We start from the raw sequence: 12,156 nt of genomic DNA, 5'->3' as shown, positions 1-12,156 counted from the left end.
AATGTATCCTGAAATTTCTATAGTAATTTGAATTTAAAGCATGGAAAATAGTATATGCTATCCTGTAGCCCTAAACTAAAATTTAGTATAATTATATTCACAATAATTTAAATGTAAAACAACCATGTCAAACAAAAAATGTTAGTCACTATGCAAATGAGGACCTTCATTGAAAATGGTGCATCAAGATTTCTTAATCAATTGTGCCATAATCCCTGATAATGCAATATGTCTATACAGGAGAAAATAGAAACATTATACATGGTATGTTAACCAGGATTTTTTCTTCAATTCATTAACCTAATTATTGCTCTTAAAAACACAGTATCTTGGCCTGGCAGTGGTGGTGCATGCCTTTAATCCAAGCACATGGGAGGCACAGGCAGGTGGATCTCTGTGAGTTCCAGACTATCCTGGGCTACCTAGTGAGTTCCATGAAAGGGGCAAAGCTACACAGAGAAACCCTGTCACGAAAAACCAAAAAAAAAAAACCCACAATATCTTTAATATAAATAACCAAAATAACTATGTTTTCAGCAGACAAAAGTTAATTCTGGGTATTTGAAATGAAGTTTATCTGAACAGAAAATTATGGAGTGTGAACTATCCAGAATTTCAAGGATTTTAGAAAAACATGCATGCTTAATACCTCAACCACACTTCATGTAGATTCCATTGTATGATGCAAAGTATTACTTCTATTTGTTTATACAACCTAAGTAACACAGTTGAATATTCCAGGTAGCTCTTAAACTGAGCATGATCACACGTGTACACATCTGCAGTGTATAGAGAAGCAGAGGTTCTCCCTTCTGAAGACAACAAATGCATTTACTGACTTTCACACTGAACTACACTTACCTTATCTTGAACAAAGTTATAGAAGACTCTAGACTGGCATCTCAACAAAGGATATATTGAACTTCTATGCCCTAATATCTTGTGACTTATTGTAGGAAATGGTTCATTTGATGTGATGATCAATGTGGATAAGGTAATTATTAGTGGATCTGATGTAGTTGGAACGCTATCATACAGAATCTCCGATGGCAAGGCCAAGATGAACAACTTTAATGCCAGAACTTCAGGGTCTTTACTTCATGACATTCAGAGGGTAAAATGTCATTTCTTTGTCAAAAGCTCAGAGAACAATCAGGCCTATGGAAAGTTTGAGTTCCTGTGATCTAGAGTTGTGCAACAAAAATATCTCATGCTTTAAACACTCGGATTTGGATCATTATTTTTATTTTAGCAGAATGTCATTGCTACTTTACCAGTTTATAGACAGGTGGTCTGGTGCAACTCATATTACGATAAATGATCTGTGTAACTCAGCATGAAACATGGAATTCCTGACATTATTTTTTTACTAGTATCTGAAACCAGTTAATTCATATTATCACAAGAAACTTCTCATATCCTCCGGATATATATATATATATATATATATATATATATATATATATATATATGATATGTATATATATATAGTCTTACTAGCATGAGAATAGACATCAAAACCTGTAATATTTTCATTATACTTTATTGAAAATTGTGGAAATAGAAGCAAAATGGACACTGTGATAGAGAAATTTTAAAAACTGTCATTCTTGAGTGACTCTGTCTTTGATTTAGCATTAATTTTATTTATTTTTAATTAGATCATTGAGTGATGAGTTTGCTTAGAGTACTTTCACCTAAGCTCAGATTTTATTGATTCCCTTCCCCATCTTCTACCCCTGTATGCATATGGAGAGCCATGTGATTTCTCCAGGGGACAAGGCCTCAGAATAGCACAAACTCATTATCCTTGTGAAAGGCCCTTGAGCATCTGACTCATTTTGGTCAAGGACAATGAATAGTTCCCTGCATGATTCTACGCAAGACCCCAGGAGCATCTGTGCTACCTACTTTTTCTGCTTTCTTTATACAAACTATATGGCTAGCTGCCTCTAGTTTCACTTTCACAGAGCTACAGATAAAATGGCTATTACAAGAGAAAAACATCCTGCTGGTGAATTTCCTCTTGGTGAGTCAATGGGGGCATTGTTAAAAATACACAGTGTGCCTGATTAACCCCCTAAAGATTTGTTGTTTCAAGTGTGATCATGAATTCAGGATTTTCAAGAATAGGATGTTTCCTTTCCAATACACCTTAAGATTATCCTGAAAGAGTCACAGTTGTTAATGATATTAAAATTGTACATAACTGTTCAGAGGGAATGATTCTAAGTGCAAGACTCTAGGAGAAATGATAGTTCTGAGATTATAATTTCATATTCCCCATGAAACAACACACTCAGCTGGGATTCCCTATAATCCTTGGGGATAGGACATTGTGGAATGCTTTTATCAAATATTCAATCCCAACTTCACAAGCTTTAACAAGGGGAGAATAAATACTTCTCCCCCTTCACATTTTAAATCATGCTCTCTTTGTACTTTGTGATCCTAATTTACACTCTGAGGGCATTTCTGCTTCCCAGAGGCACTCTGATTACCAATTACCTAAAAAACCTATGGTTAGATGCCAATATACACTAACAAAAACAACAAAACAGAAAAATTAAATAGAAGGACCAAATGTCTTTTATACTTCTAAAAGATATTATGCTTGTAACTATTTACAGGATGCTGATACACCACTTTGGATTCCAGATTATTCTCGTGCATTTCTTCAGATGTCCTCTGTCAAAATGATAGCATCTCATTTTTTAAGATGGATTACCTTTTTTGTACTATAAAATAATTTTGGACACTTACCATTAATTTTGTTGTTCCTCTTGGTTTGTTTTTAATTTAAGTTATTCTGTTTCCAGTCCTCTACAAAAAATTAAACCTTGCTCTTTACATACTCCTTCCTGACATTCACAAGCTCCAACTTAAGAAAAAAGGCCAGGCAGTAGTGGCATACATCTTTATTCCCCGCACTTGGGAGGCAGAGCCAGGAGGATCTCTGTGAATTCGAAGCCAGGCTGGTGCAGAGCAAGATCCATGACAGGCACCAAAGCTACTCAAAGAAAGCCTGTCTCAAAAAACCAAAGGAGAAAAGTAGGGGATGATTGGAACCATGTGACTTTTTTGGGGGACAAGGCCAGAGAATAACATGAACAAATTGTTGTTGTGACAAGGCCCTTGAGATTAAGACCCATTTTGGCTAGCCAGTAGATGGTTCACTGCTTAGTTCTGGGCATAATAACCCCAACAGCATATGTGCTACCTGCTCACACTGCTTTCTTTATACAAAACATATTGCTGGCTGCCTCTAGATTCACAATTTCAGAGTTATGAATAAAATATCTATTGCAAGACAAAAACATTCCCCTGGTGGAGCTCCTCTGGGTGGGCATTGTTGAAAATATACAGTGTACCTGATTCAGTCACTAACAATGTGATGTTTCAATTGTGATCATGTATTCATGATTCTCCTAACAGGATGCTGCCTTGCCAACACACTTTGTGACTGAAAGAGTCATAGTAATTCATGACATTAAAAGTTTTCATAAATGTTCTGGAGAGAGTGATTCTAACCACAAGTGTCTAGTAGAAATGCTGGCACTGTGTTTATAATTTCATAATACCCAAGAGACAGAGCACACTCAACTGGGATTCTGTATAATCCTTAGGGACAGGCCATTGTGGAATGCTTTCATCAAATGTTAAAACCACAACTTCACAAGCCTTAACAAGGAGAGTATAAATATTTCTCCCCCTTCACATTTTAAATCATGCTCTCTTTGTATTTAATTACCTTAATTTAGACTCAGAGGACATTTCTACTTCCCAGAGACACTCTAATTACTAATCTAATTACCTACAAACCTGTGGTTAGATGGAAATGTATATTAACCAAAAGAAAAAGACCAGATGTCCTTTTGACTACCAGTAGAGGTTATGCTTCTATCTTTCTGCAGTATGCTGATACATCACCCTGCTTTCCAGACTGTTTTATTAGGCAATATGTCAGGTTCTCAAATTCTACCTCTTCCCCTATTGAACCATGGGCATTTATGCTATGGAAACAATTGTTAATCTCTTTTCTCATCCTAAATGCTTCATTACTGCCCTGATTTTCTATCATTGGAACTATAACTGTCTTTACTATGGCCTTTGTACAACAAGTACATATGGCTGATCATATTAATACACTGTCTTGAAATGTTTCTCTTGCTCTTTTTACTTAAGAATCTACTGATGAGGGCCTTGTGAATAGGGTTAATGCACTGGAGAAAGCAGCCTTATACTTAGGTACACAGATTCAACCTATTGAAATGAGACCTACTTCAATTTGTCAAACAAAATATACATGGTTTTGTGCTACACCATTGTCTTACAATGGTTCTCATTATCCATGGGAACAAATTCAGGCTCATATTAGACGAATATGGAATAGTTCTAATCTAGATATAAGTATTCATTTCTCCGTAAGCAAATTCCAATTATTTCTCATGCACATTTTCAGGTGTGCTCTCCCAAAAAGATTGCATCTCATTTTTAAAATTCGATTACCTCTTTTGTACTATAAATTGTTTTGGGACATTTATCATTAATTTGGCTGTTGCTCTTGGTTTAATTTTAATCTTAATTCTTCTGTTTCCAATCCTCTACAAAAAAATTAAGATTTGCCCTTTGCATAGTCCTTCCTGATGTTTTAAGTTCCAATTACAAAGAAAAGGAGATGCCAGGACCATGAGACTTCTTTGGAGGACAAAGACTAAGAATAGAATAAACAAATTCTTATTGCAAGGCCCATGAGAATACAACTCATTTTGAAAAGTCAGTGGATAGTTCCCTGCATAATTCTCAGCATGACCCCAAAAGCCTATCTATGCACTACCTGCTCATGCTGCTTTTTCAATCCTAAGCAGTTGCTCACTGCCTCTAGTTTCACTTTCTCAGAGCTACTGATAAAATAGCTATTATAAGATTAAAACATCCCCCTGAAAACGTCTTCTGTGTGAGCCAGAGGGGATGTTGTTCACAATATATATTGTGCCTGATTCAGCTCCTAAAGCTTTTGATATTTTAAGTGTGACCATGAATTTAGAATTCTCAAGGTCAAGATGTTGCCTTTTCAATGCTCCTTGTGATTAGTCTAAAAGAGTCAGAGCAGTTCATGACATTACAAACTTGCATGACAGTTCTGGAGATAACTGTTCTAACATCAGGAATCTAGGAAGAATGGTAATGAAAAGAAATCAAGAGTTATTGATAAGAGTCTAGGAACATGGAATGAAGCAGAATTATAGAAATCCACAATGCCCACATTTCTAGTGGCTTTGCCAAGACTGTGAAAATTTGAGAGGAGGCAAACATGATAAAAGGCATAAGCGATGCCGACTATTAAGAGAAAGCTTTTTTTTCCATTTTTTTAAATTATTTTACAACACCATTCAGTTCAACATAATAGCCACAGATTCCCCTGTTCTCCCCCTCTCGTCCCCCCTCCCCCAGACCACCCCTATTCCCACCTCCTCCAGATCAAGGTCTCCCCCTAGGACCCGGGTCGACCTGGTAGACTCAGTCCAGGCAGGTCCATTCCCCCCTCCCAGACCGAGCCAAGTGTCCCTGCATAAGTCCCAGGATTCAAACAGCCAACTCATGCAACGAGCCCAGGACCCGGCACCAATGCACAGCTGCCTCCCAAACAGATCAAGCCAAATGACTGTCTCACGCATTCAGGGGGCCTGATCCAGTTGGGGGCCCCTCAGCCTTTCGTTCATAGATCCTGTGCTTCCATTCATTTGGTTATTTGTCCCGGTGCTTTATCCAACCTTGGCTTCAACAATTCTCACTCATATAAATCCTCTTCTTTCTCACTAATTAGACTCCCAGTGCTCCACCAGGGGCCCAGCTGTGGATGTCTGCATTCAGATTCCTCAGTCCTTGGATGGGGTTTATGGCACAACTATCAGGGTGTCTGGCCATCCCATCACCAGAGTAAGTCAGTTCCTGCCGTCTCGCGACCATTGCCAGCAGTCTTTTGTGGGGGTATCTTTGTGGATCTCCATGGGCCTCCCTAGCTCTCTGCTTCCTCCCCTTCTCACCCTATCATGTGGTCTTCATTTACCATGGTCCCCTATTCCTTTTTCTCCCTCTCTTTTCTTGATCCAGCTAGGATCTCCCACTCTCTTTCCCTCGACCGTCGCTCTTCATTGCTCCCACTCATGACCAGGCTGTTCATGTAGATCTCGTCCATTTCTCTGTGTCTTTTTTGGGGGTCCCGTTTTCCATGTAGCCTCATTGGTGATGTGAGTAGCAGTCCAGTCATCCTTGTTCCACATCTAGCATCGTCCTATGAGTGAGTACATACCATATTTGTCTTTCTGAGTCTGGGTTACCTCACTCAGGATGATTTTTTCTAGATCCATCCATTTGCCTGCAAACCTCATGGTGTCATTGTTTCTCTCTGCTGAGTAGTATTCCATTGTGTATAGGTGCCACAATTTATTTATCCATTCTTCAGTTGAAGGGCATCTAGGTTGTTTCCAGGTTTTGACTATTACAAACAAGGCTGATATGAACATAGCTGAGCAAGTGCTCTTGTGGTATGATTGAGCATTTCTTGGGTATATGCCCAGGAGTGGTATAGCTGGATCTTGGGGGAGATTGATTCTCAATTTTCTAAGAAAGCACCATATTGATTTCCAAAGTGGTTGTATAAGCTTGCATTCCCACCAGCAGTGGAGGAGAGTTCCCCTAGTTCCACATCCTCTCCAGCATAAAGTGTCTTCAGTGTTTTTGATCTTAGCCACTCTGACAGGCATAAGGTGGTATCTCAGAGTTGTCTTGATTTGCATTTCCTTGATGATTAGGGAAGTTGAGCAATTCCTTAAATGTCTTTCAGCCATTTGGGTTTCCTCTGTTGAGAATTCTCTGTTTAATTCTAAAGCCCATTTCTCAATTGGACTGTTGGTTGTTTTGATGTCTAATTTCTTGAGTTCCTTATATATTCTGGATATCAGTCCTCTGTCAGATGTGGGGTTGGTGAAGATCTTTTTCCATTCTGTAGGCTGTCTCTTTGCCTTGTTGACCGTATCCTTTGCTCTACAAAAGCTTTTCAGTTTCAAGAGGTCCCATTGATTGATTTTTTGTCTCAGTGTCTGCGCTACTGGTGGTATATTTAGGAAGTGATCTCCCATGTCAATGCGTTCAAGACTATTTCCTACTTTCTCTTCTAGCAGGTTCAGAGTAGCTGGATTTATGTTGAGGTCTTTGATCCACTTGGACTTAAGTTTTGTGCACAGTGACAGATATGGATCTATTTGCAGCCTTCTACACGTTGATATCCAGTTATGCCAGCACCATTTGTTGAAGATGCTTTCTTTTTTCCATTGTACACTTTTGGCTTCTTTGTCAAAAATTATATGTCCATAGGTGTGTGGGTTAATGTCAGGGTCTTCAATTCGATTCCATTGGTCCACATGTCAGTTTTTATGCCAATACCAAGCTGTTTTTATTACTGTAGCTCTATAGTAGAGCTTGAAGTCGGGGATTGTGATGCCTCCAGAAGTTGTTTTATTGTACAGGTTTCTTTTAGCTATCCTGGGTTTTTTGTTTTTCCATATGAAGTTGAGTATTATTCTTTCCAGGTCTGTGAAGAATTGTGTTGGTATTTTGATAGGGATTTCATTGAATCTGTAAATTGCTTTTGGTAAGATTGCCATTTTTACTCTGTTAACCCTACCTATCCATGAGCATGTGAGATCTTTCCATTTTCTGACATCTTCTTCAGTTTCTTTTTTCAGGGACTTAAAGTTCTTGTCATATAGGTCCTTCACTTGCTTGGTTAGTGTTACCCCAAGGTATTTTATGTCATTTTTGGCTATTGTAAAGGGTGATGTATCTCTAATTGCCTTCTCAGCTTATTGTCAATTGTATATAAGAGGGCTACTGATTTTTTTGAGTTGATCATGTATCCTGCTATGTTGCTGAAGGTGTTTATAAGCTTTATCAATTCCTGGGTGGAATCTTTGGGGTCACTCACGTATACTATCATGTCATCTGCAAATAGGGAAAGCTTGACTTCTTTCTTTCCAATTTGAATCCCCTTAATCTCCTTATGTTGTCTTATTGCTCTGGCTAGAACTTCAAGTACTATATTGAATAAGTATGGGGAGAGTGGACAGCCTTATCTCGTTCCTGATTTTAGTGGAATTGCTTTGAGATTCTCTCCATTTAATTTGATGTTGGCTGTTGGTTTGTTATATATTGCCTTTATTATGTTTAGGTATGTTCCCTGTATTTCTGATTGCTCCAAGACTTTTATCATGAAGGGGTGTTGGATTTTGTCAAATGCCTTATCTGCATCTAGTGAGATGATCATGTGGTTTTTTTCTTTGAGTTTGTTTATATGGTGTATTACATTGATGGACTTTCGTATGTTGAACCACCCTTGCATCCCTGGGATGAAGCCTACTTGATCATGGTGGATAATTGTTCTGATGTGTTCTTGGTGTCTGTTTGCCAGTATTTTATTGAGTATTTTTGCATCAATGTTCATGAGGGAGATCGGTCTGTAGTTCTCTTTCTTTGTTGCATCCTTGTTTGTTTTAAGAATCAGGGTAATTGTAGCCTCATAGAAGGAGCTTGGTAATGTTCCTTCTGTTTCTATTATGTGGAACAATTTAGAGAGTATTGGTATTAACTCTTCTTTGAAGATCTGGTAGAATTCTGCGCTGAAACCATCTGGTCCTGGGCTTTTTTTGGTTGGGATACCTTTAATGACTGTTTCTATTTCCTTAGGGGTTATTGGACTATTTAAATAGTTTATCTGGTCTTGATTTAACTTAGGTATGTGGTATCTATCCAGAAAAATGTCCATTTCTTTTAGGTTTTCCAGTTTTGTGGAGTAGAGGTTTTTGAAATATGACCTTATAATTCTCTGGATTTCCTTAATGTCTGTTGTTATGTCCCCCTTTTCATTTCTGATTTTGTTGATTTGGATTCTCTCTCTCTCTCTCTCTCTCTCTCTCTCTCTCTCTCTCTCTCTCTCTGTCTTTTGGTTAGTTTGGATAAGGGCTTGTCTATCTTGTTGATTTTCTCAAAGAACCAGCTCTTTGTTTCATTAATTTTTTGTATTATTCTCTTAGTTTCTAATTTATTAATTTCACCTCTCACTTTGATAATTTCCTGGCATCTATTCTTCCTGGGAGACTTTGCTTCTTCTTGTTCTAGAGCTTTCAGATGTGCTGTTAATTCACTAGTGTGGGATTTCTCCAACTTCTTTATGTGGGCATTTAGTGCTATGAATTTCCCTCTTAACACTGCTTTCATAGTGTCCCATAAGTTTGGGTATGTGGTGTCTTCATTTTCATTGATCTCTAGGAAGTCTTTAATTTCTTTCTTTATTTCTTCCTTAACCCATTGGTGATTCAGTTGAGCATTATTCAGTTTCCAAGAGATTGTAGGTTTTCTGTAGTTTTTGTTGTTGTTGAAATCTAGCTTTAAACCATGGTGGTCTGATAGAACACAGGAGGTTATTCTGATTGTTTTGTATCTGTTGAGATTTGCTTTGTGGCCAAGTATGTGGTCAATTTTAGATAAAGTTCCATGGGGTGCTGAGAAGAAGGTATATTCTTTCTTGTTAGGATGGAATGTTCTGTAGATATCTATTAGGTCCAATTGGGTCATGACATCAGTTAAGTCCTTTATTTCTCTGTTAAGTTTTGATTTGGGAGATCTGTCCAGTGGTGAAAGTGGGGTGTTGAGATCTCCCACTATTAATGTGTGGGGTTTTATATGTGGTTTAAGCTTTAGTAATGTTTCTTTTACATATATGGGTGCCCTTGTGTTTGGGACATATATGTTCAGAATTGAAACTTCATCTTGGTCGATCTTTCCTGTGACGAGGATGTAATGTCCTTCTTAATCTCTTTTGATTGATTTTAGTTTGAAGTCTATTTTGTTGGATATTAGGATGGCTACCCCTGCTTGTTTCTTAAGACCATTTGATTGAAAAGTCTTTTACCAGCCTTTTATTCTTAGGTAGTGTCTGTCTTTGAATTTGAGATGTGTTTCTTGTATGCAGCAGAAAGATGGGTCCTGCTTTCGTATCCATTCTGTAAGGCTATGTCTTTTTATAGGTGAATTAAGTCCGTTGATATTAAGGGATATTAATGACCAGTGATTCTTCATCCCTGTTATTTTTGGTGGTAGTGTGTGTGTACTTCTCTTCTTTGGGGTTTACTGTTGTGGCTTTATCTATTGCCTGTGTTTTCGAGTGTGTATCTGACTTCCCTCGTTTGGAATTTTCCTTCTAGTGCTTTCTGTAGGGCTGGGTTTGTGGATAGGTATTGTTTAAATCTGGCTTTCTCTTCGAATGTCTTGTTCCTTCTGTCTATGATGATTGAAAGTTTTGCTGGGTATATTAGTCTGGGCTGACATCCGTGGTCTCTTAGTGTCTGTATTACATCTGTCCAGGTCCTTCTGGCTTTCAAAGTCTCCATTGAGTAATCAGGTGTTATTCTGATGGGTTTACCTTTATAGGTCACTTGGCCTTTTTCCTTGGCTGCTCTTAATATTCTTTCTTTATTCTGTCCATTTTGTTGTTTAATTATTATGTGTCGAGGGGACTTTTGGGGGGGGTCTAGTCTGTTTGGTGCTCTATAGGCTTCTTGTATCTACATAGGCATTTCCTTCTTTAAGTTGGGAAAGTTTTCTTCTATAATTTTGTTGAATATATTTTCTGTGCCTTTGAGTTGGTATTCTTCACCTTCCTCTATTCCTATAATTCGTAGGTTTGGTCTTTTCATGGTGTCCCAAATTTCTTGGACATTTTGGTTCATGACTTTGTTGGCTTTAGTGTTTCCTTCGACTGATGAAACTATTTCTTCTACTGTGTCTTCAATGCCAGAAATCCTCTCTTCCATCTCTTGCATTCTGTTGGTTATACTTGCATCTGAAGTTCCCGATCTTTTACTCAGGTTTTCTATTTCCAGCATTCACTCTGTTTGTGTCTTCTTTATTTTTTCAATTTCCCTTTTCAGTTCTTGGACTGTTTCCTTTGTTTGTTTCATTACTTTTTCATGATTTTCTTTCAGTGCTTTATTGTTTTCTTGCAGGACTTTATTGTTTTCTTCCAGGAGTTTATTGTTTTCTTGGAGGGCTTTATTGTTTTCTTGGAGGGCTTTATTGTTTTCTTCTATTTTGTTTGCTCTTTCCTCTAGTTGTTTACAGCGTTCTTCCAATTTTCTTGTCTTTTCCTCTACACAAGCCTCTACCTTCTTCATGAAGTTACTCATAAGGCTACTTTCTTCTGCTTCTTCCAGTTTTTGGTGTTCAATGTCTAGATGTTGGAGGGGGGCTAGGTTCTGGTGATGCTGTGTTGCTCTTCATTTTTTTGTATGTACTTCTGCCTTGACGTCTGCCCATCTCCTCGTGGTTCCTTCTTGGTCTTATCAGTGTACTTGTTTCAGAAAGAGCTGACAGATTCAGGAAGTCTCTCTCTCTTGTCCAAAAGGGAGTTCTCTTGTCCAACTCTCTCTGGTCCAGAAGCAAGAGAAAGCTTTTAAGTTATGACTTTTGTAGGATGATAAGAAAAAACCTGGTATATCCCCCAAAGGACATTGCTGTGGGATGTTCTGTATGTCCTGTGGGAGCCCGTTCTCCGGTTCCTCCTGGCTTTACCCAGCAGGTTCACATAGACGATGATTGGGACCACAGGCCTGAATGCAGGTGTTTGAGATGGTCTGCACTTGGCTGAGCTGTGGGATGGTCTGTATGTCAAGTTGCTCTGACTAGTCAATAAATAAAACCTGATTGGCCGTGGCTAGGCAGGAAGTATAGGCGGAACTAACAGAGAGGAGAAATAAAAGAACAGGAAGGCAGAAGGAGACACTACCAGCCACCGCCAGGACAAGCACTATGTAAAGATGCTGGTAAGCCACGAGCCGTGTGGAAAGGTATAGATTTATGGAAATTGATTAATTTAAGACATAAGAACAGTTAGCAAGAAGCCTCCACATCCATACACTTTGTAAGCAATATAAGTCTCTGAGTTTACTTGGTTGGGTCTGAGCGGCTGGGGGACGTGTGGGTGACAAAGATTTGTCTGACTGTGGGCCAGGCAGGAAAACTCTAGCTACAAATGGTGCCCAATGTGTTGGCCAGAGTTTCTACATAAAACCTGAGAAAAAGATTCTAAAATGGAGCTAA

This window comes from Peromyscus maniculatus, chromosome 23 (genome assembly GCF_049852395.1).
Source record: "Peromyscus maniculatus bairdii isolate BWxNUB_F1_BW_parent chromosome 23, HU_Pman_BW_mat_3.1, whole genome shotgun sequence".
Classification (NCBI taxonomy): Eukaryota; Metazoa; Chordata; class Mammalia; order Rodentia; family Cricetidae; genus Peromyscus; species Peromyscus maniculatus.
The sequence above is the reverse complement of the archived record's forward strand: the minus strand, read 5'-3'. Positions refer to the sequence as shown.